The sequence below is a fragment of the Bufo gargarizans genome, chromosome 2 (assembly GCF_014858855.1).
Source record: "Bufo gargarizans isolate SCDJY-AF-19 chromosome 2, ASM1485885v1, whole genome shotgun sequence".
NCBI lineage: Eukaryota > Metazoa > Chordata > Amphibia > Anura > Bufonidae > Bufo > Bufo gargarizans.
The window spans coordinates 185,328,661-185,354,871 of NC_058081.1; the positions used below are offsets into that span (position 1 = coordinate 185,328,661).

The window sequence follows — 26,211 nt, forward strand, 5'->3', positions numbered from 1 at the left end:
CAAAATCATATTCTCCGATAAAACCTCTTTCAGATTGTTTGGGGCATCAGGAAAAAGGCTTGTCCGGAGAAGAAAAGGTGAGCGCTTACCATCAGTCCTGTGTCATGCCAACAGTAAAGCATCCTGAGACCATTCATGTGTGGGGTTGCTTCTCATCCAAGGGAGTGGGCTCACTCACAATTTTGCCCAAAAACACGGCCATGAATAAAGAATGGTACCAAAACACCCTCCAACAGCAACTTCTTCCAACAATCCAACAACAGTTTGGTGAAGAACAATGGATTTTCCAGCACGATGGAGCACCGTGTCATAAGGCAAAAGTGATAACTTAGTGGCTCGGGACCAAAACGTTGACATTTTGAGTCCATGGCCTGGAAACTCCCCAGATCTTAATCCCATTGAGAACTTGTCAATCCTCAAGAGGCGGGTGGACAAACAAAAACCCACAAATTCTGACAAACTCCAAGAAGTGATTATGAAAGAATGGGTTGCTATCAGTCAGGAATTGGCCCAGAAGTTGATTGAGAGCATGCCCAGTCGAATTGCAGAGGTCCTGAAAAAGAAGGGCCAACACTGCAAATACTGACTCTTTGCATAAATGTCATGTAATTGTCGATAAAAGCCTTTGAAACGTATGAAGTGATTGTAATTATATTTCACTACATCACAGAAACAACTGAAACAAAGATCTAAAAGCAGTTTAGCAGAAAACTTTGTGAAAACAAATATTTGTGTCATTCTCAAAACTTTTGGCGACGACTGTACACACTTACATAGTAACATAGTTGTTAAGGTTGGAAAAAGTCCATCAAGTCCAACCTGAAATACTGGATATCGATCCCTGGATCAATGTCCATCTTTCTTTTAAAAAGTGGTTGGGCCAAAGAGAAAGGGTGCGTAGAACAAGATTTCTATACATTGCCATAAGCCTCATGTTATTTGTAATTAAAAAGTCATCTACATCTTTTTTGAAGCCATCTCTTGTATTTGCTGTGACCAGCTCCTGCGGCTATTCCAGAGATCCACAGCCCTTACAGTAAAGAATACTTCTTACTTCTCATGACTGAATCTTTTTTTTCTCCAGTCGTAGGGAGTGGCCCCTTGTTTTTTGAGGAGGTTTAACACAGAATAGCTTCCCTTGATATTTTTTGTATGGTCTGTTTATTTATTAGTACAGGTTAGACATCCTTTTTTAAGACTAAACAAATTCAGTTCATTTAATCTTTGCTCATAACTAAGATCTTCCAGGCCCTACCACTTTACAAATCACTAGTCAGACCACAAATGAAGTACTGTGCACAGTTCTGGGCTCCTGTGAACAAGGCAGACAAAGCAGAGCTAGAGAGGGTTCAGAGGAGGGCAACTAAAGTAATCTTTGCTCATAACTAAGATCTTCCAGGCCCTACCACTTTAAAAATCACTAGTCAGACCACAAATGGAGTACTGTGTACAGTTCTGGACTCCTGTGAACAAGGCAGACATAGCAGAGCTAGAGAGGGTTCAGAGGAGGGCAACTAAAGTAATCTTTGCTCATAACTAAGATCTTCCAGGCCCTACCACTTTAAAAATCACTAGTCAGACCACAAATAGAGTACTGTGTACAGTTTTGGGCTCCTGTGAACATGGCAGACATAGCAGATCTGGAGAGGGTTCAGAGGAGGGCAACTAAAGTAATTACGGGAATGAGGGAATTACAGTACCCTGAAAGATTATCAACATTAGGGTTATTCACTTTAGAAAAAAGACGACTTAGGGGAGATCTAATTACAATGTATAAATATATCAGGGGTCAGTACAGAGATCTCTCCCATCATCTATTTATCCCCAGGACTGTGACTGTGACGAGGGGACATCCTCTGCGTCTGGAGGAAAGAAGGTTTGTACACAAACATAGAAGAGGATTCTTTACGGTAAGAGCAGTGAGACTATGGAACTCTCTGCCGCTGGAGGTGGTGATGGTGAGTACAATAAAGGAATTCAAGAGGGACCTGGATGTATTTCTGGAGTGTAATAATATTACAGGCTATAGCTACTAGAGAGGGGTAGTTGATCCAGTTATCCGATTGCCTGAATGGAGTCAGAAAGGATATTTTTTTCATTAAGTGGGGAAAATTGGCTTCTATTTCATTTTTTTTTTTTTTGCCTTCCTGCAGTATACGGGTAGGTTACCCGACACTGCTATATTATAATGTGTAGCTCCCTTTAAGAAAGTTAGGCCTGTAGCCGGCAATTCATATTCCAGCCAGCAGAGGGAGCCCCGAAGTTAGTATAAATAGGCTAGGGCCTAACCCAGGAAGAGTAGTAGTTGGAAGTTCCTAGTTCAGAGTGGGTTCTGAGAGATTCAGGACTCAGTAACTAGTGCAGAAATTGCACCACTGGTGTGGAGGATCATTCCCACCCAGTTTTCCAGGTCAAGTATACCTGAGGTACTCTAAGTAACAGCCTGTCCACAGGAGAAAAGGGGAACCTCTACAAAACCTTTGCTCAAGGGTTATCACCGTGATTTGGGTGTCTGAACCTTGAGAGTATTGCTTACAGCCAGGAACTAAAGCAGGAGAGGAAGTAAGTGTACCCCTGCAGAGAGAATAGTTGCCTGAAGTGTATTGCTACATCTAGAGTAAGAGGAAAGCCCTGATCCTAGGAGGCCTGTCTTGAAGATAGCTTTTTGCGGCTGCGCTTAATAGCCTGAACCACTGCTATGACTGTTTTGTAACGTGTGGAATATTCTGGAACTGTACTTACTGACTGTTCATCTATCTTCAAGTATCTTCAGTAAAGTTACCCTGTTATTCAAATATAAAGATTCCTCAATTATTCCGCCTGTCACTACACGGTGTGCCACCGTTCAATTGGCACTGGCGTCACGACATTCATCACCTGCCTGTTCCAGTGCTGACCCGTTTGAAGACGACAGTGAGTCCCAGGTTAGTGGGTTACCCTGCACTACAAAGCCCAGCATACCTAAAGCTACACTACTGACCCCCTGGGACACTGCATCGCTCTTTTTGGCGTCACGAACAGGATGCTTCTGGAGTGCAGAGAAGTGTGAACTGTGTGCTTTAACTATTCCATCACCGTATTGCAAGGACTGTACCCTTTATTCCCAAGTCTGTGGATTACAATTGTGCCTGGGAAGAATCGCTGTGTTGTGCTACCCCCAGAGAGAAAATCGTGTTTGTGGATTGCAACTTATTGACTTTTCAACGCCCCTGCTTGCTGTCAGGGAATGGCGACCAAGATGGCCGCCGGCCGCATAGAGTAAAGTTTCCCGCGCTGCTGAGGACCTTCGTGGGCGGATCCCTTCAAAGACACAGAGAATCCCGCCCCTCTTCATAATCGCACCGCCGCGGCCCTGCTTTTCCTGCGTCAGCAACGTCACCGCGTACACAGGACGTCCGGAGTCTCACGAGACTTGGCCTGCACAACCCCGGCGATACCGGTAAGGACTTGTAACCGGAGGGAAGGGGATTGTTCCGGCCCTTTTAGTTGCCAGCGGCCGCATCTTATTAAACTAATATGTCAGAGCCGGGAGTTCCCGAGCAGCCGACACCAGGAGAACTTGCGGCTTCTAATCCTCCTATAGCCCCCAGCATGATGCCCTTTACTATGCCTTACTATTTTGGGGCCCCATGGTTTCCCCGCTATAAAGGGGAGGCCCATACCTTAAGAGACTTTAAAGAAAAGTTGCTGGCATTATTCAAACTGTACCCCATAAATGCCGAACAGCAGATGGAAATCCTGCTAGCACAATTGGAGGGAGCTGCCCGCAGAGAGGTATTATCCTGGCCTGATGCTGAGCGGAGTACTCTAGAGCAAATATTCACCCGCCTCAGGACCATTTTTGAAACAAGGACTGCCTCAGAGATAAAGATGCACTTCTTTGGCAAGAAGCAGAAGTCCGGTGAGTCCCTCCGTGACTATGCCCTATCACTTCAGGAGGCTTTGGGGGCTGTAATCCAGATAGATCCCAGGGAGGCTGATAATCAGGACCAGACCCTGAGGGAACAATTTATCACAGGGGTGTCTAGTGAGCAAATAAGGACTCAATTAAAAATGCTGTCAGCCCAACACCCCAGCAGTACCTTTCTGGATTTTAAAGCGCTAGCTATAAAAATTCTGGGGTCAACAGTATCTACGGAGGTGAGCACCCCACCTGAGTCACCAGTCTGCAGGCCAAAACCGCTTATCCCTAACCAGGCTGGGGCCGGCCAAGCTGTTCAAGCTTCAGCTACTAATACTATAGCCATGCTGACGGAACAGGTAAACCATCTCAATAAAAGTTTAGAGAGAGTGTGCAGAAAGATAGAAGAATGGGAAAAACCCCTAATGTCAGAGGAAGAGTTCCTGTCACCTCCTAAACCATTCTCACCTCCATACCAAGAGACTCACCCCAGGGATCCTGGGAGGCGTAATAGAGATCGTTCCAAAGACCGCAAACGGCCCGTGTGTAAATACTGTAAAAAGGACACACAGAATCCACGTGCTGGCAGTTTAAACGGGCTACCCTCGAGGCTGAGGACCACCCCTCGGGAGGTAGAACATTAGGTCCAAAGGATCCAAGTTGGATGCCCCGGTATGTAGGATCCCATCCTAAAATCAATATAGAGATCAACGGGGTCCCCTTTGAAGCCCTACTAGATACTGGGTCCCAGGTCACTACCATTCAGCTGCCCACATTTGAAAAATTCTGGGACACCAACCAGTTAGCCCAACCACCTGAATCCTGGGTGGAGATTATCGCCAGCAATGGCAAGCCAGTAAAGGTTCATGGGTACTGGGAACCCACCCTGCAGGTGGGAGAAGCAACCTTGCCTCAACAGGGGGTGATAGTAGTACAAGCCGGCGACAGAGGAGGACATCCTGTCATTCTAGGCACCAATGTCTTCAAGAACTGTTATTCTGAAATACTTGATGCACTGCATCAGACTTTGCCCACTGCTTCCTCTGCATCCAAGAGGGTGATTCAGAAGACTATTACCGTGTTAAGTGCTCAGCAGAGGTTTGCTAATGGGAAAGGAGAAATTTGTACTGCCAGGATCCGTGATAATAAGCCTGTGACTCTGCCTCCTAATTCTCAAACTCTTTTATGGTGTCGTGCTGTCCTGGGAGTCCAAGGCCAAGATTATCCAGCCCTGGTGGAACCAATCCAGATGGAGAACTACCCTTATGTGAGAGCTGCCAAGTGCCTGGTGAACGTCTCCCAAGGTAAAGTGCCTGTCCGTCTGATTAACCTGAGTAATCATCCTGTTGCGCTTACTAAGCACTGCCCTGTTGCCCAGCTTTCCCAGGTGTCCTTCCAGGACATCATTCGTCTGCCAGTGACAGAAAAGCCGCCAGCTGCAGTCAGCGGACGTCCGCCGGTGACCCAGCCACAAGTACCCTGGTGGGAAGAGCTCCATGTCGGGGACGAGGCTACCCCCCAACATCAACGAGAAGGGATCCTACAGCTTGTCAAAGAGCACCACCAGGCCTTCAGTAAACATGCTACTGATTATGGAGTGGTTAGTGCCATACAACACACCATACCTACTGGCTCTCATCCTCCTATCAAGGAGAGATACAGACCCTTGCCGCCGACTTCATATCAGACTGTAAAAGAAATGATCCAAGAGATGAAAGACTCTAATGTAATCCGGGACAGCCGTAGTCCGTGGGCTGCACCCCTGGTTCTTGTAAAGAAAAAGGATGGTGGTATCCGTTTCTGTGTGGATTATAGAAAAATTAACCAAATAACCCACAAAGATGCATACCCACTGCCCCGCATTGAGGAGTCACTAACTGCTCTGGGCTCCTCCGCTTATTTCTCCACATTGGACTTGACCAGTGGCTACTGGCAAGTACCCATGGCCCCCGAGGATAGGGAAAAGACGGCTTTCACCACTCCCATGGGCCTGTTTGAATTCAATTGTATGCCGTTCGGGCTATGTAATGCCCCAGGGACTTTCCAGAGACTAATGGAGCGGTGTTTGGGCCACAAAAACTTTGAAACAGTGCTGCTGTATCTAGATGATGTCATTGTATATTCAAAAACATATGAGGACCATCTGAAACATTTAGCAGAAGTATTTGAAATCCTTATCAAATATGGCTTGAAAGTAAAGCCATCCAAGTGTCACTTGCTCAAACCTGCAGTAAAATACCTGGGGCATGTGGTAAGCGCATAGGGCGTGCAGCCTGACCCTGATAAGCTAGCGGCTGTCCGTAATTGGCCGGTCCCCACTACCGTCAAAGAGGTGAGGAGTTTCCTTAGCTTTGCAGGCTACTATAGACGTTTTATCCCCCATTTTGCTCAAATAGCTGATCCTATTCAGGAACTCCTGAGGGGGCAACCCAAGAAAAGCCCTAGGACTCCTGTGCCCATTGAGTGGAATGAGGAAAGGGAAATAGCGTTCCAATTGTTAAAAAAGAAATTGACCAAGCCTCCTGTGTTAGGTTACCCAGACTACAGCAAACCCTTCCATCTTTATATCGATGCTAGCAAACGAGGCCTGGGAGCTGTGTTGGCTCAGATCCAAGAGGGAAAAGAAAGAGTGATAGCTTATGCAAGCCGCTCCCTGAAAGGGGCTGAGAAAAATGATCAGAATTATAGTTCCTTCAAACTAGAGTTCCTGGCATTAGTGTGGGCAGTGACGGAGAAATTCAAAGACTATCTAGCCGCCACCCCGTTTATTGCATTCACCGACAATAACCCTCTGGCGCATCTAAATACAGCTAAATTGGGGGCCTTGGAGCAGAGATGGGCCTCCCGCCTCGCCAACTATGATTTCTCTGTAAAATACCGTGCTGGACGTACTAATGATAATGCTGATGCTTTATCCAGGCTTCCCACAGAGACAGCTCCTGATGACGGGCGGGATGCTTGGGCAGATGTAGAAATGCCGGCCTTCTATAACAAATTTGCTCAACAGGATCAGGCTCGAGCTACCAATGACACCGCCCCTTCACCCTCCAAGTAAGCCCGAGCCCAAAGAGGAAAGATGGGTGAAATTACAGTCTGAAAGTAGAGTGCTGGGTGAGTTGTTGGATTTTATTACTAGTGGCAGAGCCCCTGAGAGAATTAGACGTAAGACTGCAGATCCAGAGCTCACCAAACTGTGGAGACAGCGCCATCAGCTCTTCATACAAAAGGGCCTATTACTACGGAGAAGCCTAGACCCAGTATCCAACGAGAGAGTGCATCAGATTCTCATACCCCGACGAGATGCAGGTATGGTGTTGGAGATGTATCATAATGAATCCGGTCATTTTGGGGTCCAAAAGACTGAGGCTAATATCCGCCAGCGGTTTTATTGGGTGGGCATGAGAGAGGACGTTGAGAGATGGTGTCGGGAGTGTATAGCCTGTGCCTTAAAACGAAGTGAGCACCACGACCAGAGGGCACCACTACGACCCATTGTAAGTACCCGTCCTCTTGAACTTGTCGCCATCGATCATGTGAAGTTGGAGCCTAGTCGCTCAGGGTATGCTTATGCCATGACTATTATTGACCACTTCACCAAGTTTGTCATAGCAGTGCCTGTGAGAGACCAGACGGCCAAGACTACAGCCGAACTGTTCCGGAAACACTTCCTCTTGCCCTACGGATGTCCAGAAAAGATCCTCACTGATCAAGGCCCTGCTTTTGAGTCCCATCTGTTCCATGAACTGTGCCGCTTACACAACTGCAAGAAGATCCGGACAACGGCCTACCATCCTCAAGGTAATGGAGTGTGCGAAAAAATGAACCAGACCTTGATAGAGATGCTGAGGGCCGTGCCTCCTGAAGCCAGAGGGGATTGGCCCAGTCTGTTGCCACAGCTCATGTACACGTACAACCATACCATCCATTGTTCCACTGGGTATACCCCTTTTTACTTGATGTTTGGGCGCCAAGGGACATTGCCTGCTGATCACTCCTTGGACATACACGTACCCGATTGCATCAACCCATTACCTAACACCGACTGGGTTGCTGAGCACCAAAGGCGATTGAATACGGCCAAAGCCATTGTTCAGGAACGTATGGATTATGCTAGAGACCGACAGCAGAGAGACTATGATCAAGCAGCCCATGCAGAACCCTTGACAATAGGAGATGTGGTGTGGTTGAAAAACAACCGTCGTACAAGTAAACTGGACAGTAAATGGGAGCAGATTCCCTATGTTGTCATTGCGATCCCAAATGCTGGGACCCACACTTATGAGATTACCCGAGAAGGCAGGGGATCCCAAATTGTGCACAGGAACCGGTTAAAGCTCTGCCTGATGAAAGAACCCAGTGCTGAGAGTTCTGAATCTGAATCACCTGTGTCAGAGTCATCAATACAGCCTGAGGATCCTATGCAGGCTGTCAGTAATCTAATGTATGACACCGAACCCATGCATTGGCTCCTGACACCATGGTTGAATTTGTTGGTGCCTTTACCTCCAGAAGAGCCGGTTCAAAATGCCCCGGATCCGGTCCTCCTTATAGGGGATCCTGTTGTTCCTGTTGTTCCTGACCAGGGTCCCACTGGTGGAGACCCTCCTGTTGCTCGTCTCTCTTCTACCTCGATGCTAAGGGAGGAGGAGACCCCTGTGTTGAGAAGGTCCACCCGGATGAACAGGGGACGTCCGCCAGTCCGTTTAGGGGACTTTGATTATGCTGGTGGTGTCTCTTCCCAGGCAGTTGCTACTGGAAATAGCTTGCTTGATGTTTGTGCGCAAGAATGGACTCCTCCACGTGAGCCCTTGCCTGTTATACACCCGCAGGAAACCCCTGTGTAGTTCCCTTATTATACTTTAACCAAGAAAAATGGACTAACCTGGTTAACTTTAAGTCCGCTGTGCCAGGTCGGCGGCCGTGTCTAAGAAGCAAGAAGACGCCCCTTTCCCTTGCGTCGTCTGTTCATTAAGTTACAAATGTTATATCTTCTGTGTGAAATAATTATTTACCATATTTATAATGTAATGCTTAATTTATGTACCATTGGATGCCGGTTCAGAAAGGCATGTGTGTGAGTACGAGGCCTTACTCACGTTAAAGTCTGGGGGTGTGCAGTATACGGGTAGGTTACCCGACACTGCTATATTATAATGTGTAGCTCCCTTTAAGAAAGTTAGGCCTGTAGCCGGCAATTCATATTCCAGCCAGCAGAGGGAGCCCCGAAGTTAGTATAAATAGGCTAGGGCCTAACCCAGGAAGAGTAGTAGTTGGAAGTTCCTAGTTCAGAGTGGGTTCTGAGAGATTCAGGACTCAATAACTAGTGCAGAAATTGCACCACTGGTGTGGAGGATCATTCCCACCCAGTTTTCCAGGTCAAGTATACCTGAGGTACTCTAAGTAACAGCCTGTCCACAGGAGAAAAGGGGAACCTCTACAAAACCTTTGCTCAAGGGTTATCACCGTGATTTGGGTGTCTGGACCTTGAGAGTATTGCTTACAGCCAGGAACTAAAGCAGGAGAGGAAGTAAGTGTACCCCTGCAGAGAGAATAGTTGCCTGAAGTGTATTGCTACATCTAGAGTAAGAGGAAAGCCCTGATCCTAGGAGGCCTGTCTTGAAGATAGCTTTTTGCGGCTGCGCTTAATAGCCTGAACCACTGCTATGACTGTTTTGTAACGTGTGGAATATTCTGGAACTGTACTTACTGACTGTTCATCTATCTTCAAGTATCTTCAGTAAAGTTACCCTGTTATTCAAATATAAAGATTCCTCAATTATTCCGCCTATCACTACACGGTGTGCCACCGTTCAATTGGCACTGGCGTCACGACATTCATCACCTGCCTGTTCCAGTGCTGACCCGTTTGAAGACGACAGTGAGTCCCAGGTTAGTGGGTTACCCTGCACTACAAAGCCCAGCATACCTAAAGCTACACTACTGACCCCCTGGGACACTGCATTCCTCTGGATCAACTTGCAGGATAACAGGCCGAACTGGATGGACAAATGTATTTTTTTGGCCTTATATACTATGTTACTATGTATGTTATTTACTCTCCTCTGTACTTTTTCTAACTCCAGGACATCATTTTTATGGACTGGTGTCCACTTGTTTGTCAAAATAGACAAATCACAGGATCTAAAAGGCATATACCCCCATATTCTAAGAAAATTAAGTACCATTTATCATGTAGAAAAAGTTAATACACATCACTAATAATGTATTGTGATTGTCTATATTGCCTCCTTTGCTGGCTTGATTCATTTTTCCATCATATAATACAATGCTTCTTTCCATGGTTATGACCACCCTGCAATCCAGCAGCGGTGGTTGTCCTTGCACACCATAGGAAAAAGCGATGTGGCAAGTGCTTTTCCCTGTAGTGAGCAAGCACAATCACCACTGATGCATTTCAGGGTGGTAGTGAACATGGAAAGAAGCAGTGTATACTGTGATGGAAAAATTAATCCAGCCAGCAAAGGAAGCAATATGGATAATAACAATACATTAGTAAGTACGTTGTATTAACTTTCTCTATATACTATATGCTGAAGTGAGACAACCCTTTAAGTAATATAACAACCAGGCCCTTATTTCTGATATTTTAGCACTGCTATAATGACAAGGTCTGTTGCACAGGATTGCGGCTTAATAATTAGGTGCCAATTTAAAAAAAGGGTAAAAAACAGAACACGGAAACTATAGGCTGGAAAATATAAGACCTGTTGTGGATAAACTGTTATTCTGGAGTATTTTAATGAAAAGAAGTTTATAACACCACTAGCAGAAGGACCTGGCTTTGCATGGGTATATTTCACATATTTTTTTTTTTTTTATGTTTGCGTGTTGTTAAAAGATATCAACCGTATCTACTATAACAGTGACATCTACAATACATTAACTGCAGGGAGAAAGTCACCCTCCCTCCCAACTGACAGAAGTTGATTCTTACCTTCATTTTTTCAATCCCCGTCGGTTGTAGAGTAGGAGGGGGCGATGGTGCGGATTCCTTTAGCGGACATACACACATACACTCAGCTTTACATATTAGATTTAAGCATGGGTTTATAATCAGTTTCTATAATGAGTTAAGTTCTAGACTGAACTGAGGTATTTCACTGGATGTCATATATCTTGACTTTTCCATACATTTTCTGTGATTGCCTCATAGGCTCAAACACAGCCTCATCAACCAGTCAGGGGTGGCAGCAGGCAGGGAGAAGATATCATTCTGTGTCAAGCTGTAGATGAGGGTGGATGAGTCTATGCAGAGTCTGACAATTATTGAGGTATAAGCTGGCGTCTATTCTAGCATAACAAAGACAGTATAAGGAAAGAAAAGAAATAAATAATATAGGACTTTGATCAGGGAAAGCTCTGAGTGGCTAAACACACTGCCTAATACACCTCATTTCATCAGTTCTGTGTTAGGCTAGTTTCACACTTGCGGCAGGACGGATCCGACATGCTGTTCACCATGTCGGATCCGTCCTGCGGCTATTTCGCCGTGCCCGCGGACCGCCGCTCCGTCCCCATTGACTATAATGGGGACGGGGGCGGAGCTCCGGCGCAGCACGGCGGTGCACGGAGAAAGCCGCCGGACTAAAAAGCCTGACATGCAGTAATTTTAGTCCGGCGGCCTTTCTCCGTGCACCGCCGTGCTGCGCCGGAGCTCCGCCCCCGTCCCCATTATAGTCAATGGGGACGGAGCGGCGGTCCGCGGGCACGGCGAAATAGCCGCAGGACGGATCCGACATGGTGAACAGCCTGTCGGATCCGTCCTGCCGCAAGTGTGAAAGTACCCTTACAAAACCAACCACTTACAAGAAAACACTTTTTATTTGACCAGAGAGACCACTTTTTTATTTTATTTTTTATCCTCATTTCTACATAGGCTTATTGCCAGCTGATTACCAGCACAGCAACCCAATAGCATTCGTTTGCTAAACAATTACACATTTTTTCCAAACATGCTTTTTTAATGCATTGCATTATAGCAAATCTTTTTATGGCAATAACACCAATTTTATACCACAAAAATTTGCCCTTTCTACCCCGGGCCAGTTTTCAACTTCCTGCCCAGGCAATTTGCTGCATCTCAATACCGGAAAATATAAACACTAGTGTGAAAGTAGCCTTAGTTGTGGTAAATGTGGCACACTTTCACGCCTTTTTATTTTATTTTTCTGGGGTGTGGTACGGGCAATGTGCTGGGACTGACTCTTGTTCAGGAAATCAAGAGTATCACTGCCTTATGCAAAATTTGACTCTTCGGCCCTACAGTACATACAAAATTTGAGTTGCTGATACACAAATGTGGCGCACTTCCGCACCTTTGCCTAAATTTATTTTTTAGGAGCTCTGGCTCCAAAGGAGTGGGGAGACTCATAGCAGAAACACAAAAAAAACACCCCATAAAATGTAACATGTTATAGTTAAAAATGAAAAATTAAGGGCCGCTTCACACGAGCGGATGCCGTGCGTGACATCCGCTCCGTGAAAGAGTGCCAAGACCCGCTGCAGACTGCAGAGGCACGGAGCAGTAACATGACTGTTAATGCTCCGTGCCTCTCTGTGATCTCTTTACTATGAAATCACAGTTGTCACTGTGATTTCGTAGTAAAGAGATCACAGAGAGGCACTGAGCATTAACAGTCATGTTACTGCTCCGTGCCTCTGCAGTCTGCAGCGGGTCTTGGCACTCTTTCACGGAGCGGATGCCACGCACGGCATCCGCTCGTGTGAAGCGGCCCTTAGGGTACTTAATGGCTGTTCACCATGTCGGATCCGTCCTGCGGCTATTTCGCCATGCCGCCGGACCGCCGCTCCGTCCCCATTTACTATAATGGGAACGGGGCGGAGCTCCGGCGCAGCGCGGCGGTGCACGGCGAAATCCGCCAGACTAAAAAGCCTGACATGCAGAAATTTTAGTCCAGCGGCCTTTCACCGTGCACCGCCGTGCTGCGCCGGAGCTCCGCCCCCGTCCCCATTATAGTCAATGGGGACGGAGCGGCGGTCCGGCGGCATGGCGAAATAGCCGCAGGACGGATCCGACATGGTGAACAGCCTGTCAGATCCGTCCTGCCGCAAGTGTGAAAGTAGCCTAACCCTAATAAAAAAACTACATTGTCTCTACTCTTGCAGTGCCTGAGAGTGGAACTCTCCAAGAAGGCAGGGTGTCCCCAGAATAGGTTAGAGAAATTTGTCACAAATGTTCCACCAGTTGTGTGGGGACAGTGATATATACATATTGTATTTTAGTCAGTCACTGGTACGTCAGTACATAATATTCATAGGGCATCACAGGGAAAAGGTATATACATAGTCCAGCATAAAGTCCTCATATGTGTAGACAGCAGTAGGATTCATGGCTATACAGATATCAGATAGATTTGGTCCATATGTCTGCAGAACATCATAGATTCACAGCTGTCTAGACATCATCAGGTACATCAGGTCCAACACATTTTCCCCCAGATTGTCACTACTCTGGGGTTCATCAGGGACTCATAAGTACAGAACGGACATCAGGTCTTTTGGGAAAATAGACCAGAGACATCCCTCCATATTAATCAATATCTGCAGTTATAATGCCAGTATGTCCAGTAGTCTTCAATAGCCGCTAGGCTGCATCATTGATGTTATCCCCCAGTGGTATAGATGTCACATCCTAGGCGACTATATACTATAGCCCAGCGGGATTCTCAGGGCAAAAGGCAAAATATATGGACCAGGAAATCTCTTCTTTAATGAGATGGCAGTGCAGCTGATGCAAGGTGTCTAAGGCTACTTTCACACCTGCGGCAGAGTGATCCGGCAAGCAGTTCCATCGCCGGATCCGGAAAAACGCATGCCAACTGATGGCATTTGTAAGACTGATCAGTCTTAAAAATGCCCAATCAGTCAGAAAAATGCATCGAAATGCCAGATCCGTCTTTCCGGTGTCATCCGTAAAAACGGATCAGGCATTTTGTTTTCACATTTTTTTTGGTCTGCACATGCACAGACGCGAAGGATGGATCCGGCATACCGGTATTTAGAATGCCAGATCTGGCACTAATACATTCCTATGGCAATTCAGGAAAGTCTTTAGTTTTTTTCGCCAGAGATAAAACTGTAGCATGCTGTGATTTTATCTTTTGCCTGATCAGTCAAATGCATGGGAATTAAACTGATCAGTTCTTTTCCTGAATAAAGCCCCTAGGACGGAAATCAATGCCGGAAAAGAATAACGCTAGTGTGAAAGTCCCCTAATTAATAGTGAAAGTAAGCTCCATGATTATACAGCAGTGTATTCTATGCTTCCAGGCCTATAGATACACAGAACAGGCAGTCAGGTGAGTGCAAGCACTTATCTTGTCCCCTTATTAGGGGTAGTCGTCTGTTGGATGAAGCCTCACAGACAATGAGGTTCCTGGTAGCATAGATAGGTCAGTGTGCTTTGCTGAATGAGAAGAGCACAGTATGGTGGCTTGTCAGATGGAAGCAAGTTGTTAAGAGGATGTGTATGGCGATCCCTGCCCAGGGGACACACAGACCTCCATGCTCTCTACTTTAATATATGAGGCAAGCATGGCGTATGCTTCTTCAGCTGAGTATACTGATTGGAATGGACGGGCCATTTTTATTTTATTGGGGTGTGACTTGTGAAATGTGTAAAGCTTTATTTATTGTGAGGGGTGTGTATGTAGTGTTTTCACTTGTGAAGGGGCTTGTAATAAATTTGAAATATAAAGAAAAGGAGTAGAGAAAAAAGTAGCAAAAAAAAAATCTTCTGCACAAAAAAGTCTTTGCTGCACAAAAAAGTATTTTCTGCAACAAAAAAAAACTTGGGCACTAACTAATGGACACTACTGATCGGTACTCAGTGGTTGCAAAATGCACGCACGCAGATGGTGCGTTCGTGCAAAAACCTAGAAAACCAACTATTAAAAAAAAAAAACATTAAAATGTACAGATGCTACTGAGCACACTACTGAACGGTGCTCTGCAACATGCACGCACACAGATCGTGCGTGTGTGCAAAAACTGTAGTATAAAAAATCACTACAGTCCTCTGCAAAATGCTTGCACGCAGACGCAGATTGTGCGTTCGTGCAAAAACCTAAACTCACACTAACTGAAATATATATATATATATATATATATATATATATATATATATATTTATAGCAAAGAAAATCCACAGCACTCCTTGAAGTATAAAAAAATGTGTAGTTTTATTCACACATGTCAAAATAAGACAACGTTTCGGTTCTCTCACAGAACCTTTCTCAAGTCAGCTGACACCTGACTTGAGAAAGGTTCTGTGAGAGAACCGAAACGTTGTCTTATTTTGACACGTGTGCATAAAACTACACATTTTTTTATACTTCAAGGAGTGCTGCGGATTTCCTTTGCTGCTTAAGTCCTGAATCGAGGGAACACCGCGGGCACCTTACAGCTATAGCTGTATATCAAAAGGAGTGCTGCCTGACTTTTTCTATGGATATATATATATGTATCTAACTTACTACTACTAAGGCCTCATGCACATGACCGTTGTTTGGGTCCGCATCCGAGCCTTCATTTTGGTGGCTCGGATGCGGACCCATTCACTTCAATGGGGCCGCAAAAGATGCGGACAGCACTCCGTGTGCTGTCCGCATCCGTTGCTCCGTTCGGCGGCAATAAAAAAATATAACATGTCCTCTTCTTGTCCGCGCTTTGCGGACAAGAATAGGCATTTATATTGCCGGTGTCCGTTCCGTGCCACAAATTGCGGAAGGCAACACGGGCGGCTTCCGTTTTTTGCGGATACGTGGTCTGCGTACCGCAAAAAATGGCACGGTCATGTGCATGAGGCCTAACTGCAGCTCTTTTTTTACAGTAAAAATGTATTTTAAAAATAAAAAATGTGCAGAGGCTAGTGAGCACACTACTGATCGGTGCTTTGCAGCACGCACACACATAGATCGTGCGTGTGTGCAAAAACCGTCGTATAAAAATTCACTACAGTGAACTCTGGCTAAAAATTTTACAAACCGGATTCGAAAAAAGTTGGGACACTATACAAATCGTGAATAAAAACTGAATGCAATGAAGTGGAGGTGCCAACTTCTAATATTTTATTCAGAATAGAACATAAATCACGGAACAAAAGTTTAAACTGAGAAAATTTTAAGGGAAAAATATGTTGAATCAGAATTTCATGGTGTCAACAAATCCCCAAAAAGTTGGGACAAGGCCATTTTTACCACTGTGTGGCATCTCCCCTTCTTCTTACAACACTCAACAGACGTCTGGGGACCGAGGAGACCAGTTTCTCAAGTTTAGAAATAGGAATGCTCTCCCATTCTTGTCTAATACAGGCCTCTAACTGTTCAATCGTCTTGGGCCTTCTTTGTTGCACCTTCCTCTTTATGATGCGCCAAATGTTCTCTATAGGTGAAAGATCTGGACTGCAGACTGGCCATTTCAGTACCCGGATCCTTCTCCTACGCAGCCATGATGTTGTGATTGATGCAGAATGTGGTCTGGCATTATCTTGTTGAAAAATGCAGGGTCTTCCCTGAAAGAGATGACGTCTGGATGGGAGCATATGTTGTTCTAGAACAGGCATCCTCAAACTGCGGCCCTCCAGCTGTTGTAAAACTACAACTCCCACAATGCCCTGTTGTAGGCTGATACCTGTGGGCTGTTCGAGCATGCTGGGAGTTGTAGTTTTGCAACAGCTGGAGGGCCGCAGTTTGAGGATGCCTGTTCTAGAACCTGAATATATTTTTCTGCATTGATGGTGCCTTTCCAGACATCCAAACTGCCCATGCCACACGCACTCATGCAACCCCATACCATCAGAGATGCAGGCTTCTGAATTGAGCGTTGATAACAACTTGGGTTGTCCTTGTCCTCTTTGGTCCGGATGACATGGCGTCCCAGATTTCCAAAAAGAACTTCGAATCGTGACTCGTCTGACCACAGAACAGTCTTCCATTTTGCCACACTCCATTTTAAATGATCCCTGGCCCAGTGAAAACGCCTGAGCTTGTGGATCTTGCTTAGAAATGGCTTCTTCTTTGCACTGTAGAGTTTAAGCTGGCAACGGCGGATGGCACGGTGGATTGTGTTCACTGACAATGGTTTCTGGAAGTATTCCTGAGCCCATTCTGTGATTTCCTTTACAGTAGCATTCCTGTTTGTGGTGCAGTGTCGTTTAAGGGCCCGGAGATCACGGGCATCCAGTATGGTTTTACGGCCTTGACCCTTACGCACAGAGATTGTTCCAGATTCTCTGACTCTTCGGATGATGTTATGCACAGTTGATGATGATAGATGCAAAGTCTTTGCAATTTTTCGCTGGGTAACACCTTTCTGATATTGCTCCACTATCTTTCTGCGCAACATTGTGGGAATTGGTGATCCTCTACCCATCTTGGCTTCTGAGAGACACTGCCACTGTGAGAAGCTCTTTTTATACCCAATCATGTTGCCAATTGACCTAATTAGTGTTAATTGGTCTTCCAGCTCTTCGTTATGCTCAAATTTACTTTTTCCAGCCTCTTATTGCTACTTGTCACAACTTTTTGGGGATTTGTTGACACCGTGAAAATTTGAATCAACGTATTATTCCTTTAAAATGATACATTTACTCGGATTAAACGTTTGATCTGTCATCTACGTTCTATTACAAATAAAATATTGACATTTGCCATCTCCACATCATTGCATTCAGTTTTTATTCACAATTTGTTTAGTGTCCCAACTTTTTTGGAATCCGGTTTGTACTTATTTCTATATATATATATATATATTTATACAAAGCTCTAACTACTTTTTTCTTCTTTTTTACCCCCCAAAAAATGAAAAATTTGCCAAAAAATCTGCACAAATAATCCCCTGGAGCTGATCAGGCAGGTACGCACTGAACCGCACTTGGCGATCAAAGCTCGCACGCAGAAAAAGTGATGAAGAGCTGGAAAATGGTAAAAAAAAGAATGGGCGGTGGTTTAGGTATCTGGAACAGCTGCAAATGAAGAAAAAAAATCTGTGCAGCTATTACAGATGTTCATCTTTCTTCTTCTTTCTTCTTCTTTTCAGCTGGAAAGGGGTTAAAACGCTGTGGTGTGCACCACAATTCCCAGCAAGCCATAAGTAGCACAGAAAGGCACAGAACGTCTCTGCATGAAGTCACCAGCTAGAATGGCTGCATGCAGGGAAGTTCTGCTTCTTCCTGTGCAACTATAGCGCTGCCATTGGCTGGATCGTTGTTCCAGCCAATAGCAGAGCTGGCAGGGGACCCAAAACACTGGTCACTGGTGTCCTCTGCCTGACCTAGGAGGAGACTGGTGCTGACCTGTTCAGCATCGGTCACCTCCAGATGACACCCCCGCCCCCCCTGCAGCTCCGCATCACAGCCGGAGCCGCGATGAGCATGCCTGAAGAAATACAGCCAATAGCAGCGATCGGTGCTGCAGGGGGGTGGTTCAGCACCATGCTGCTTTTTCTTTGCATGGCTGGCTGCTGGTAAGAGCAGGCATAGTGCTGCGATTCCCCCCGATCCTTCCCCAGAGCCCCGCAGACCTTGCACCATACATGTACGGCTCTGGTCCTTAAGTCACGGACATCTGCACCATACAAGTACGGCGCAGGTCCTTAAAGGGTTAATAAACAGGCCATGGCCAATTTTATCGCCACTCTCCTGTGTTATGTTTATTTTTTTTAGTATTGATTGGATGTGGAATATTGTGACATATGATGCTCTTGGGACATACGGTATATGCTGTATATTGCCATGGAGGCTTGGAAAGCGAAGTGGCAAATGAGGTTTTACACTGACAAATGTAAGGTTATGCACATGGGAAGGAAAAATACATGTCACCAGTACATGCTAAATGGAAGAACACTGGGTAACAATGACATGGAAAAGCACTTAACAATTTTAGTTGACAATAAACTTAACTTTAACAACTAGTGTCAGCCATCTGCTGCCAAGGTCAATAAGATTATAGGGGCATTGGTGCACGTGATGAGAACATAGCTCTGTCACTATTGGTGTAAAGTAGAACTGGCTTAGTTGCCCATAGTAACCAATCAGATTCCACCTTTCAAAGGAGCTGTTCAAAATAAAAGGTGGAATCTGATCGGTTGCTATGGGCAACTAAGTCAGTTCTACTTTACACCAGTTTAATAAATGGCCCCCTTTGATTTTAAATGCAGATTACATAGTATGCATAATTCTTCACTAATTCACTAATACTGCATTATTCCGGAAGTAAATTGTGAATAGCAGTATTTACTGTGTTTGTTGAAGGGGAAGGACATTTAATTGTGCTTCTTTCTTTAAAGGGGTTGTCCAAGTTATTTTTTATTCTTTCTATGTTTCTTACTAGGCAAATGTAACAGCTTTCCAATTAACTCACTTTATCTCCAGTGGCTGGTTTCTCAGATTTCACTGAGGGTCACATGACCTGTGATGCTAGCTTCTCTCCCTGCTCTGAAGTGCATAAGCCTGAAAGATCTATGCATCAGAAGTCACTGTGCTGGCCACGCCCCCCTGCACTGCCTGCTGCTGTTTATTGCTCTCTCCCAGGATTCTTAACCCCTTCAGCTGTACAGACTCAGGGCTGAAGTGTTTACTGTGCAGCTGCAGGCAGGGAGGAGACAAATGCTGGGCACAGGAGCTAAAAGAGAAGTTCTGCAGAGCATTGCAGGTAGGAGGAAGTCCCTGTGTGTATTAGCAGTGTCATTATACAGCTGGGACATGTAGTCCTACACATACAACATGCTGCTGAGTCTCCCAGCAGGCAGACATGTCACTCAGGGCAGCACTTGTATCCACTCCCTTAGCAGTGCAGGGGGAGGGGCAGAGATTGTTTTTATTGCAAGTAAATAAAGGGCCAGAAGAGAACCAGGGAAATGAGGAAATAGATATGTTTTTGCCTAAAACTTGCTTTGCTTAGTTATATATCGCTGACCATCAGATTTACAGTGCTATATATTTTTTTTCCATAACTCGGACAACCCCTTTAAGTTACAGAAAGCACACTTGCACTTTTGCTATACCCGTCTCAAAATGTGTGTGACTGTGTACCAAACCCGTGAATCTTCAATTAGGAAAATTGTGAGATTATATTAGGATTCATAATAAGGTATTTGGAATACCAAAGGATTTAAAATTGAATACCTAGGCCTTGTCCTCCTCCTTCTAGCCCCAAAGAAGTATTTCAGTGGCATTCTCTCTGTCTTCAATGCCCCCTCCTAGTGTGAGAGCAGTCAGCGGCAAACTGCCATGAGGAGGATATTCATGGAAGATGGGGGACCCTATACATAACTGTGTTGGTGGTAGTGGTGATGCACTTTTAGCCTCTGTGGTGATGGTAATGGCAGTGGTATCTACAGCGGCAGTCTGGGTAAATACAGAGCATGGAACCTGTAGGGGGGGGCAAGGTGCCCAATATAAAGCAACTATGGTTCGGGAAGAATCAATTCGCGTCCAAACTGAACTTTGTTGAATCAGAAATTAACTGAATCTCCAAATGTTCACTAATTTCTAAATCAGACTAAAAACTAACTTCCAGAAATTGATCACCTATTCATCGACCAACATACCATATGTTTTCACCATTATGGAAGCGTTGCTATGAGTCTGGGGGCTGATGTGAGGTATAAGGTTCTCATCTGAGGTCTAAATAAGGGGTCTTATTTATATTGGGGCTCTTATCTGAGGTCTGATTGGGGGTCATTCACATTGGGCTCTTAGCTGAGGTCTGATTGTGGGCCTGGCCTGAGGTCTGATTAAAGGTCTTATTAACATTGAGGGTCTGATTGGGGCTGTGAGCTGAGGTCTGATTAACATTGGGGGTCTAATTGGTGGTCTAATTAAAAAAAATGTTTTCTTATTGTCCTCCTCTAAAACCTAGCTGTGTTTTATACATACATTATTTCACAGTGGATTTACAATATGTGACTAAGGGCTCATGCTCCCGTGCGCACAATGTGTGCCGCTCCAGGACTTATGGCCCGCTCAGGGACCGTATGTCTCGGAGGGCATACGGTCGTGTGCATGAGCCCTGACTGTGGTCTATAAAACCATTTTAAAAGGTATTGTGTCCACATTTTTTACCCAATTGAATTGAATGGTGTGACTAAAAAACTTGGCATTCATCTATTGTCTATACATGTTAGAAGATCATAAGATGTTTCCAAGATGACATCATTATTTCTCCACAGCAATTCAAACACACCCTAAATCAATTTAAGCTCTCTCGTCTCACAATAGAAATGAAACCAAGTAAAGCAAAATTAGACACTTTACTGATGAACCATCTCAGCTATGCAATATGCATATCTTGACAACTCTTATAAGAAGAGCCTTTTGAGCATGTGGCACAATTAGCTGCAACATGGCAAATAACATTTTATAATTTTGTTAGGCCATGTTCACATCACAGTTTAGTTTTTTTATTCTAATGGTCTGTCCAAAAAACTGAAACTTAAAAAAAATCTGTTTTTTGCCAGTTCCATCAAAGATCAGTTTTTTTAGACAGGAGAAAACGTCCTCCATGCAGGATCTCTGATGGAACTGACAAAAACAGGTGCAAAATGAGAACATCAGAAGCTGTAAATAAATGGAAATTAAAAGATGATGTGAAGGTGGCCTTACTAACGTTCATAAATGAAAGCTTACCTTGTTTTATTTAGTATTTTCAACAAAAATAGGCAATCAATTTATGCAGGTACAAAAAATGTGTTTCTCTTGAATGTATCAGAGTTCAAAGCATATTCAAAAAGTATGCAAATATGACCCTACTGTCCCTATAATATCCAGCATAAGTAAATCACCTGAATGAGCAAACATCAAGCCGTAAGCGAACAATTACAATATGTTAACAGTATGTAATAGATATACTGAGGATTTCCAACATTTCTCATCTCCTGCAAGTGTTTAGGACACTATTTGTGCCATTAGTAATGAGAGGGGTTTACATAAGAACATAAAGGTAGAGGAGATAACCAGATAACCATATATATAATCAAAAATCTCATAGAAATATTGATGGATTCTACTCCCCCCCCCCCCCCCAAAAAAAAAAAGCTTGTATCTCACTCTGATTTCATACAGATGCATCTTGTTGTCCTCCCTCCTGTTTATCCTATCTTATTATCAATACAAATGTCAGAAGAAAAACATGCATAGCCATGATTTTTCCACGTTTCTACTAACAGTTATTTATATGCCAAGCAATAAAAATACAGTAAATGCTCGTATTGTAACTAAATACCAGCAATACCATAGATGCCCAAGGTCAAGGGTGTCATTGCACATTAGATGGTCTACAGTCCTCTCAAAACTATGTTCAAAGGTTGACTAGATAAATACAGTGAGTAAATGTACAGTAGGTCCCTCAAGGGCCCTTTACACAGGCTGAGAATCTCAAAGATTACCTCGAATGATTATCAGCTGATTGAATCTGCTGCTCTGTCATCCTATGTAAAGGGTATCCATAAAACTTTATTCAGAGAATAAGGAATGTTAATTAGTGGCCCTGTACATGGACAAATCAGAGGTTCTTCTGGTGGACAACTCAGATGCGGCTTTAAAAACAGCATAAGGGCTCACCAACGTATTTTGTGGTCTGCATCCGATTTGCTTTTTTTGCGGGTCGGATGCAGATCCACTCATTTCAGCGTGGCTGCAAAAAAATGAGGATAGCACAATCCTGTGCTGTCCGCATACGTATGTCCATTCTGCAGCTCCGTAAAAAACAGAACATGTCCTATTCTTGTCCATTTTACAGACAAGGCTAAGACTGTTCTGTTAAGGACCAGCCAAAATGTGGAATGTACATGGTCGGTATTCATGTTTTGCGGACTGCAAAGAATTGCAACGGCTGTGTGCATGAGTCCGAAGAAGGCAATATATGCCTCAGAATCCTTCTGTTCAGGAGAGGAATGCCTAGTAGACATGTAATGGAGTAAGAATCTTGAAGGTGGTTGAGGAATACAAGTGGCAGGCTCTTAAGGAGGAACACTTGTGGTAAACACTAGTAAACACAAGGGGCACCTATGTTTTCCATTAAATTGTAACTGCCGTTTCACTACCAAAAATGATATTCCTAACATAGGTGACGCTGAAGGAAAGCTATTCATGAAGCTTTATTTTTCAGTTAAGTTTACCTTTCTGATGTCTGTATTCAGCCCTTAGCAACCCTATTTCTCTGTGCCTCTATTTTAGCAGCTTCCTAAGATGGCCTCTGCTGCACTTCCTGTGGTGATCTTTACCATGTTCTTGAGGCCATCCTGTATTTCCCTCACGTCCTATAAGCCCTTGCTCTCCTCGCTTGAACTAGCAAGACCAATCAGAATGCAGATAACTTCCCCCACTACCCCAGAGCAATGTATCCTCTCACATACAGCTAACCAGAGACAGACAAGACCAATCAGAATACAGATGGCTTCCTCCACTACCCCAGAGCAGTGTGTATCCTTTCACATTCAGCTAACCAAAGACAGATAGGATCAATCAGAATGAAGATAACTTCCCCCACTACCCCAGAGCAGTGTGTAATCTCTCACATACAGCTAAGCAGATGCAAGCCCTGCAATTACATGAAATCAGTAAGCATTTGTTTTAGCCTCTTAAAGGGACTCTGCCACCTGCTTTTAGCATTTTAAGCTTTCAACATTGCCATGTTCAATAAAGTATCTTATTTCCTACAGTGATCTTCTTACTTTATTTTGTTTGGTCATTTTGATAAAAAAATATATTTTTCTGATATACTAATGAAAATCCAAGGTGCCCCATACTTCTTCCTGTCACAGCCAGAAATCTCGCGCAGGCGCAGTACCGCGTGCGGCCCACACCTGCGCATCAAGCTCCTGAGGCAACAGTGCTCAGATAACATCACTGGGCTCGGCGCATGCCCAGTGAGACTTTTGAGGCTGTTGCCCTCAGGAGCTTGAGGTGGTAGGCGCAGTACCACCAGGCGCAGTACCACGTGCGCGAGATTTCTGGTGGCCGACAGGAAGAAGAACGGGGCATTTCTTGAAGATAGAAGTTGACTCAGCGAGGGGGCAGAACCGTTTGACGGGGCTGTGGGAGGTTATTTCAGGAAAGGGAGGCGTTGTTGGGCTTCAAATTAACTGCCTCCGGACCGCAATCGGTGTCATTTTACATATACCCATGCTGGGTGAGAGAAATATCTCGGCAAAAGACAACTTTTCCCAAAAAATTTTTATACAAGGTTGGCATTTGACCAAGATCTTACCCAGCATGGGTATATGTAAAATGACACCCCAAAACACATTCCCCAACTTCTCCTGAGTACGGCGATGCCACATGTGTGACACTTTTTTGCAGCCTAGGTGGGCAAAGGGGCCCACATTCCAAAGAGCACCTTTCGGATTTCACCGGCCATTTTTTACAGATTTTTATTTCAAACTACTTTGCACGCATTTGGGCCCCTAAAATGCCAGGGCAGTATAACTACCCCACAAGTGACCCCATTTTGGAAAGAAGACACCCCAAGGTATTTCATGATGGGCATAGTGAGTTCATGGAAGTTTTTATTTTTTGTCAAAATTCATCATTTTCAGCTAACTTGTGACAAAAAATAAAAAGTTCTATGAACTCACTATGCCCATCAGCGAATACCTTAGGGTGTCTACTTTCCGAAATTGGGTTATTTGTGGGGGTTTTCTACTGTCTGGGCATTGTAGAACCTCAGGAAATATGTCAGGTGCTCAGAAAGTCAGAGCTGCTTCAAAAAGCGGAAATTCACATTTTTGTACCATAGTTTGTAAACGCTATAACTTTTACCCAAACCATTTTTTTTAAAACAGACACGTAGAACAATAAATTTAGAGTAAATTTATATATAGATGTCGTTTTTTTAGAAAGTTTTTACAACTGAAAATGAAAAATTTCATTTTTTTGCAAAAATTTCGTTAAATTTCGATTAATAACAAAAAAAATTAAAATGTCAGCAGCAGTGAAATACCACCAAATGAAATCTCTTAGTGAGAAGAAATGGAGGTAAAATTCATTTGGGTGGTAAGTTGCATGACCGAGCAATAAACGGTGAAATTAGTGTAGTGCAGAATTGTAAAAAGTGGTCTGGTCATTAAGGGTGTTTAAGCTAGGGGGGCTGAAGTGGTTAAGGTGGGCTGGGCACTGGAGGGGGTGTCACTAGGCTCCAGAGAGAGAAAAAAAACGCCCCTCTGGGTACCTTGGAGCTTCATTAGCATATCAGAAAAAGATCTTTTTTTATCAAAATGACAAAACAAAATAAAGTAAGAAGACCACTGCAGGAAATAAGGTACTTTATTGAACATGGCAATGTTGAAAGCTTAAAATGCTAAAAGCAGGTGACAGATTCCCTTAAATAGTCAACTGTCAGCTCTGCAGCTGCTCCCTCATTCTCCTTCACACTGACAGGGAGGAAGGGGGCTGCTTTAACTGCTCATATCTCTGGTTTGGTACCAGCTACATATGGGATTTGTATTGGCTGAAATCCGACATTCCATGCTTTCAGACAATACCAGAATGACAGCAATATGTTCAGTACATGGAAAGATATCACTGATAGAAATCGGGATGCTGTGAATGAAGCTGAAAGTAAAAGCAGATTTTACCCGCTATTATTCCCGACTTGATTTCTAACAGTGATTTCTCCTTTGTTGCTTGGACTTTAGCTGTTATTCTGGTCTTGTATGAAAGCCTGGAATGTCAGCTTTCAAACAAGACTATGTTTCTAGCTGCTACCATTCAGAAGATATCATCATCTAAAGCAGCCCTCCCCTCCACTTTCTGCCTGAGCCCAGGCACTCAGGGCTGTGCTCTTCCAGCCTGTGCTCTCCCCGTTTCATGTTTATAATACAGAGGAGACAGCCTGCACATGACTACGCTGTGAGACGAGGCCGCAGAATAGGGAAGTAGCACACATTTGTGGGTGTTATTATCAGATAAAACTGAAAATGATTACATTTTAAAGCACAAAAGCACTTATACAGCAGGGTGTACTATACCATTAGGGTATACAAAATGAAACGGCAGTTACACTTCAATAATTAATGAAGAGCTGTCACCTCTCCTGACATGTCTGATTTAGTAACTATTTGCATTTCCCACGTAATAACAATTTTGAAGCATTATTTAATATATTGTGCTGTTCTTGTATTATTCATACTAAAACAGCAAATCACAAGCAGTCAAGAATAAAGGTCCATTTGGGCATTACTAGTTGACACTGGCAGCACTGATTGGATAATAACTGTGCACAGATGTACCCCAGCTGGTAACATCTTGTTCTACTCTATTGCAAAATGTT

At 44.3% G+C, this 26,211-nt stretch overlaps 1 protein-coding gene across 1 annotated transcript in view; it reads right to left on the minus strand.

Moving 5' to 3' along the window:
* LOC122927672 (dual oxidase 1-like) overlaps positions 1-26,211 on the minus strand; it is a 260,004-nt gene that overhangs the window by 208,668 nt on the left and 25,125 nt on the right. The gene's annotated exons all lie outside the window — the stretch shown is intronic.